Source organism: Rhamphochromis sp. 'chilingali' (genome assembly GCF_963969265.1).
Source record: "Rhamphochromis sp. 'chilingali' genome assembly, chromosome: 4".
NCBI classification, from domain to species: domain Eukaryota; kingdom Metazoa; phylum Chordata; class Actinopteri; order Cichliformes; family Cichlidae; genus Rhamphochromis; species Rhamphochromis sp. 'chilingali'.
Genome location: NC_137948.1, coordinates 7,020,482 through 7,028,698, shown reverse-complemented (window position 1 = coordinate 7,028,698; position 8,217 = coordinate 7,020,482).

Genomic DNA, 8,217 nt, shown 5'->3' with positions numbered 1-8,217 from the left:
GACTGTGTCCCTCGGGGTGTCCTGTGGGAGGTGCTACGGAAGTATGGGATGTCTGGCCCATTGCTACGGGCCATTCAATCCCTATACAACCGTTGCAAGAGCTTGGGTTGCAGTCGGACTCGTTCCCGGTGGGTGATGGGCTCCGCCAGGGCTGCACTTTGTCACTGATTCTGTTCATAATTTTCATGGACAGGATTTTTAGGTGCAGCCAAGTGGTGGAGGGCTTACACTTCGGTGGCCTCAGAATCTCATCTCTGCTTTTCGCGGATGCTGTGGTTCTGTTGGCTTCATTGGGTGATGGTCTCCAGCTCGCACTGGAATAGTTCGCAGCCAAGTGTGAAGCAGCGGGAATGAGGATCAGCACCTCCAAATCTGAGGCCATGGTTCTCAGCCGGAAAAGGGTGGAGTGCCCACTCCGGGTCGGGGATGAGTTCTTGCCCCAAGTGGAGGAGTTCAAGTATCTCGGGGTCTTGTTCGTGAGTGATGGGAGCCGGAGATCGACAGACGGATTGGTGATGCGGACGCTGCACCGGTCCGTCGTGGTGAAGAGAGAGCTGAGTGTAAAAGCAAAGCTCTCAATTCACCGGTCGATCTACGTCCCCACCCTCACCTATGGCCACGAGCTGTTGGTAGTGACCGAAAGAACGAGATCAAGGATACAAGCGGCGGAAATGAGCTTCCTCCGAAGGGTGGCTGGCCTCTCCCTTAGAGATAGGGTGAGAAGTTCAGCCATCCGGGAGGGGCTCAGAGTAGAGCCGCTGCTCCTCCACATCGAAAGAAGCCTGCTGAGGTGGTTCGGGCATCTGACAAGGATGCCTCCTGGGTGAGGTGTTCTGGGAATGTAAAGTAAAGTAAAATTTTTATTTGTATAGCACCTTTCAAGACAAAAATCACAAAGTGCTTCACAGAAAAACTAAAACATAAAAATAGAAATCAACCAAAAGCAAGTTTAAAAAGATAGGTTTTTTAAACCACTGAGTCCACAGATCTCAGGCTTAAAGGAAGGGAGTTCCAGAGTCTGGGGGCCACAGTTAAAAACGCTCTATCGTCTTGTGTTTTCAGCCTTGTATGTTGGACGACCAGCAAGCCCTGATCACATGACCTCAGGGACTTGCTGGGGATGTACTGATGTAAAAGATCTCTGATATAGGTTGGTGCTTGTCCATGCAGAGCCCTGAATGTCAAAGTCAAAATCTTGAATTGGATTCTGAATTTTATGGGGAGCCAGTGCAACTGGATCAGCAGGGTTGTAACGTGGGAGTATTTAGAAGATTTGGTCAGGAGCTTTGCAGCAGCATTCTGAACAACTTGCAAATGATCCACAGAGGCTTTACTTAAACAAGTGAACAAAGAATTGCAATAATCCAAAAAAATCAATAATCCAAACGAGATGAGCACAAACAAGGACTTCAGTTTTCTCCTGATTTAGCTGAAGAAAGTTATGAGCCATCCATCCATCCCCAAGTGGAATCTAAGCACCTATGCAAAATCAGTAGTTTGGAAACATCTTGGGGCTTAAAGGAGATATACAACTGAATATCATCTGCATAGCAGTAATAAGAAATATCTTTAAAAGTGCTCAATAAGTGCTGAAGAGGGAGTATATACAGCAAAAACAATAAAGGCCCCAAAACAGAGCCCTGTGGCACACCATTTTCAAGAGAAGTAGAAGAGGCCCTGTATTTAGAATTAGTGATGGAAAAAGATCGTTCACACAGATAAGATGCCAACCAGTCCAAAGCAGACCCTGATATACCCACCCAATGTCTCAGCCTATCTAGTAAAATGTGATGGTCAACAGTATCGAAGGCAGAGGTCAGGTCCAACATCAGCAGGACAGAGCATTGTCCTGCACCATAATTCATCAGGATGTCACTGGAGACTCTAATAAGTGCAGTTTCAGTAGAGTGTGCTCTACGAAAACCAGACTGGAATATATCCAGAATGCTGTATTTATCTAGAACAGCTATAAGCTGCTTAGCAACAACCTTTTCTAAAATCTTAGCAATGAATGGTAATTTTGAAATTGGTCTGTAGCTGCTAAGAAGAGAAGCGTCAAGCTTAGGTTTTTTAACAGAGGGTGAATGACAGCATTCTTACAATAAACAGGGACCTGACCAGAAACCAGTGAAGTATTGTTAATTGTAAGCACACTGGGACCGATAGACTGAAAGACATTTTTAAACAAAGATCCAGGTAAAATATCAAGAGAGCAGGAGGACGCTTTCATCGAATTAACTAATTTGACCAGCTCAGGTAAGGACACAGGTAAAAATCTTTCTAAAATAACAGGCCTAGGATGGGTTGGAGCAGACAAGAAAGACACAAAAGGAGAGATATTGTTCCTGATATTACTAACTTTTTCAACAAAGAAAGAAAGAAAATTTTCACAATCTTCATTCGAGGTAATTGAAACAGCAGGTGGAGCAGGAACAACAATATCACTAATGGTGTCAAAAAGTACCTTGGGGTTACCTCTGCTCTTTGATACAAGGTCTGAGAAATAGGCAGCTAATCTGGTTTTTACAGGACAAATATTGTCTAAAATAGAGAGACAAGAGTTATTAAAAAGATTTGTTAGTAAATGAACATCATTATAAGGAGGTAAAACAGACACATGCTGTGTAAAATGGAAAGAGTCCATGAGGCTAAGAAAACCTCTAGCAAAGGGGTCAGAGTCATCATCAATGTGTATATTAAAATTCCCGACTATAGCCAGTCTGGACAGCTTCAAAGTGGAGGATAAGAAGTTACTAAAATCCTTTAAAAACAGGCTATTAATGCCAGGTAGGTGATATACTACATCACAATGAAGCGAATCTTTATTTCCAACTCTAACCAGCTGTAGTTCAAACAATGAAAAGTGTCCGACCATTACTGAATGACAGTGAAACTGGTTTCCAAACACTGCAGCGAGACCTCCTCCACGACTGGACGTCCGAAGCTGGCCGACGAAGGAATACCCACTCGGGCAAAGTTCGAAACTGAGGGTTTAATCCGCGACGTCTGTAAATTCCACTCACCGTGGGGATGAAGCACCAAACACCCGGAGAGTCTGGATGAACACTCCTTAGGTAGCACCACCTCGTAGATCAAGGTACAGCTAATCCCCGCTTCCAGAGCAGTCTGAGTCTCACCTGGACACCTGCTCTTTTGCCTCTCTTCCTACGTGAATTGCGTGGACTCAGAAGGGCACCATAGATGACGCCTGACGAAGATCCACGCACCGGTGTCGGCAGCAGAGGATGGAAAACACCGTCACAGGAGAATGAGGTATCTTGACCCAACATAGAAGATTGGATGGACAACAGCGCCAGGCGATCATAGACTGAAGCAGCCAACACATCAGTGACAAGAAGCGATAACAAAAGGGCAGAGAAAAACAGCACAGAAAAATTACGACCAGCAGCGGCAAAGCCAGACACAGGCGCCATCGTACCGGAAGCATGTCCCACCGGGAGGAGGCCCCGGGGCAGACCCAGAACACGCTGGAGAGATTATATCTCTCGGCTTGCCTGGGAACGCCTTGGTGTTCCCCCGGATAAGCTAGAGGAAGTGGCTGGGGAGAGGGAGGTCTGGGCTTCTCTGCCTAGGCTGCTGCCCCCGCGACCTGGCCCCGGATAAAGCGGAAGAGGATGGATGGATGGATGGATGGTTGAGCACAGAGACAGAGGAGGCCCAGACATGAAGAGGAGGAACACGTAGAAGCCAGGCGTTGGAAAGATTGTGCTGCCCGATTGTCAGGAAAGGACCGAGCAGCGTAACGTGGCAACTCAGTTCGGAACAGTGGGAAATAATGCATTTGACTGTGGGGGATTTTACTGCACAAAGAGCACATTGTATTTTACCAGCTTTAGAATGATGTTTATTGCACAAATTTCCCCGCCGTGGGATCAATAAAGTCTTATCTAGTCTTGGTGGGAATCTTGGCATACTGAGAACATTTTATTGTATACGTTTTGTTTTTAAGAAGTTTGTTTTTATTCCTGCTGTCCGCCTTGGGGAATAAACTTTTTCTGATTGGCCCTGTAGCATCTCTGGGCCCTGGGTTTCTGATTCACTTGCTCCCCCCTTTTATTTGAAGAACCCCCTATTATGACATTCTGGCGCACCAGCTTTAGTGTCTACACAAACTCCACACATAAAGGCTTCAATGTGGTCGATTTTCTTGCTGTGAGACAACAGTGCTAAGCACCATGCTATTGTCCACCACACAAAACCACAGTCTTTAAACACTTTCTTGGTGAATTAAAGGACTTATTTGCTTATTTTTGGTCACATCGAATCAAAGTCTACATTAAACATCTTGGTTATACTATATTTCAAAGTACAGGATTAAATCATGAAATGTTGTGATTACAACATTGAAAATAAATATGTCAAGGCCCATCCCAAAAAAGTCCAAGTGACTTATTCAGTCCCAAGACTCAACTTACGTGCGTGAGTGACGAAACCTTTGTCCCAATGAAAATGCAACACTTAGATGAACAGAATCAACTTTTTAGGATTTCCTTATCTGGATGATTGAGCATGCATCAGGACACTTATTTCATGGTTTTAAATCAAGCTTTCAGAAACTAGGGGGAGATGGCTACATTCATCTTCTATACTGTCTATGCATAAAACATTAATATTGAATGTTTTTCATGATCCTGTAGCCCCCAGTTTGCTCACATGTGCTGTGTTATCATATCACATACATCCACCCACCCCCCACACACCCTTCTGACTTTTTAAATATATACATTAGAAATTTAGTCAAACTAAGTTCTTCTAAAATAAGAAACGCATTTAATGATATACGAAACTACAGCACTTCTTTGTGAAAGCATTTTGGCTGACAGTGCAGGGATAACATGTTCTGTCATGAGAGACCACAGATCTAACCTACTGCTCGGCTGGGAAACATAAACAACTTTAGATATATATTTAGTTTTAGCTGACACAATATCCTTGTGTGTGAGGAAGAGCTACTGTTATAACCAAAGTTCTATATTTTAATGCCACTGCACCGCTCTAACAATAATACTTCTATGCCCTAAGTGAACACTTTCATATATTTTAAATAAATCAATAGAAACGCCACCAAGCTATGACATGAAATCATTTTTCGACAGTTATCTAACTGCTTCTTTTAATAAATCAAAGGGTTTTCCTTGAGCATTCATTTAATATTCTGGTTTCCTGTACACATGAGGCAGTCATCACGCTTAAATCCACTGGCTGGGCATATGAAGTAGGCTTTGCAACTGACAGAATCCTCAGTAAACTAATGACAGCTACAGGAAAGTCAATGCTAAATTCTGGTCTTCTTCTGTATCTACTGCTTCTTATAAATCCTGGAAGATATAAAGTATGCAGCAAAACTATTGAATTCCTATCATCTGAGCTTGCCTCTGTCTCCAGAAGACATCCAAGCCTCAAATGTACAAATGATCTCCAGTTTTTCTGCTGAAGAAATGTTGAGGAGAGGATTATGCATTCAAGACTTAAGAGATTCTGCTTGGAACGTCAGTGAAACCACAACAATACCTCAGTGTCTCCCTCTCTGTCTTGGGGGAGCTGAGTCGAGCTAATTAGCCATAATATCAGCAAGCAAACTCGCCTCGCTTCGTTGACATACACAACGGCCCCTAATTGACTGCCAGGAGTTTTGAGGCTTTAATACAGCAAAGAAGCAAGCTGTACCTTGGTGATTATGAGGTTTGGGGATATATTGCATTACATACAGCAGATTCTTGCAGAACCAATCCAATGTCACGAAGTTCGAATGCAACACTGCTTGAATAAACAAAGATGTGTTCAAACATTCATAAAAGCCCAAAGGAAAGTGAAAACATTCTCTATAGCGGTTTAAAGCTAAAGACATTTGTATTTTGGCAGATGCTTTGAATCCCAACAACAGAAAACACACACATAAACCTTCAGCTAACTTGAACGCTCTATCGCGTCTGTAGTTTGCTCAGCCATTAGACCATGAATCCTTCAATTATCACAGCGGCAGAGTATCAGGTTATATTTATTGTTCTATCTCCTTGTCTTCCAGCTAAGATGGAGTGCTTAGATGATATTATATGGGCAGCCCCAAGACATAGCCCCCCATCAACAATGGTCTCTCTCTCTCTTTCGCGCTCTCTCTCCCTCAATAGAGATCGATCATAACTCATTATGCCAACCACATAACAAAACAATTTCAGAATTGAATGTGGCTGGGTTGCAGGATGAGTGGAGCTGGACTGGGGGGAGAAAAGCAAGCATATTGAACATAAACATCTATTTTCTAACTGGGGATTTCGGGTGGGGCAGGCAACCGCTTGAGTAATTTAGAGGATTCATCCATTTTTAAAGGCGATTTGATAGAAACCAATCCCCCTTTGTGAATCTTTCAACCATTTCCCCCAGACTCTGGCTATAATGGGGACCTCCCTCACTGTCTCACTGTCAATCAATTTCCGCACACATGGGTCACTTTGAGCCTGCAGGTGCAGCACGCGCATGTACAGTATATCTGCATGAATATTGACTGTTGTATTTGTTAAAGTGCCTGTGCTGTCTTTAGTGGATTAAATCTTTCATTTTCTCAGAAAGCAAGACGGAGAGAGACAGCGAGAAAGAGAGTGGGAGGAATATGATGGGGGGCCTCACCTAACCTCCGGGGAAAGGCCAGTGCATTAAGACAGAGAACAGATCAGTTCCAGCTAAGATGAATATGAGCATATAGATTGGTCTACTGTCTGGGGAGACTCAGAAATGCAGTTTTGTGTATGCTGAAGTTCCGAGGTTTGGAGGCAGCCAGTAAGAAGGGCAGGAAAGAAGACAATCACTGCATAACCAAACAGACCCCGAGTGGAGCACATCAGCGCGAAGGGCCAAGCTGAGACAGATACAGATTGCTTATTGAGCTTTTTTAAGCATGATGGTATTACAGCATACAGAGGAAGAACTTTTCTTTTTTTCTCTCAGAATAGCTGAGGCAATGTGTTGTAGCTTTAATAATCTAACACAGGTGTGTGTGTGTGTGTGTGTGTGGGGGGGGGGGGGGGGGGGGGGGGGATTGTATAGTAATTTTTCCACAGTTAATGGCAATGATAGTATCGCTGCATATTTATTGTTTATGGCATTGATGATCTTTTCCACTTCCCTCCTCCATCATCCCTGTCGTCATCATCATTAGTGTAAAGCAAGTATGACATGCGTAAGGTGTTCACTTATCAGTGCCATCAGTTACTTGTTAATTGTCATCATTATCATTTCTATTACACCAACTGCTTTTTTGTGAAAGATTAGGCTATTTAAAGCCACAAATGAGTAGCAAAGAATGCTAAAAATGTGTTTTGGTTCATTTAAATCTTCTGCGTGATTTTGAAGCAGAGCCACTATCTGAATGACTATGTGAAAAGATTTTGCTCATACCAACAAACGTACAGATAATCATCATCAGACTTTTGTGATGCATTTCAAATCACATGCTTTCATACTTACATTTGTTATTTGTTTGTTTTTTGAGAGAATAACTGGATTCACACTATCAAGTAAGGCTACATAAAGCGTACAGCCTGTACTCATAATGATCAAAACGTAGTGTGCAACAAAGCATACTTATTCTTAACATTTTCTTTATTGTACAAAGACAAGTTATCATGGCAGGTAGTGATGGGGACACTAACAAGCTAGCTTACTGCAGCAGAGCTTTTGTTTTGCTTTTACACGTGTCATGACATTCTTTGGTATTTGGCAGGTTAAAGTGTCCTCACTATAAGATAAATTTTAAAATAAGAATTAATAACACAACACCTGGTTTTGGACATTATGAAGCACTTAACAACTGAAAAGAAAAAATGCATTTGTGCTACATGCATTACTGCAATGTCCTGTGGTTGATGGTTGTTTACAGCTTGTTGTGTTGTGTAAAAATTGCCAAATTACAAACCAGTTATTGCTGCTTTAAGACCTTTCAACTTGTTGCACAGTACCATCTGGCATTGTAAAAGGACAAGAATGTAGTCAGTGAGACTGAATACCACATGTAAATGCAAACACTGCTTTTGAGTAGAGCCACTCTAATATTGCCTACAAAGTCCAAAGTGCCACTAGCAAAGTATGCTTTTCATGGTTTGCATCAAAGAGTGCTAGCTGGAGTGCTGTGCAATTGTTGATGTTTCTGTGTGAAGTTACATGTGAAATGCAGAAAGAAAACCTGTTTGCCTACTCTTCTTT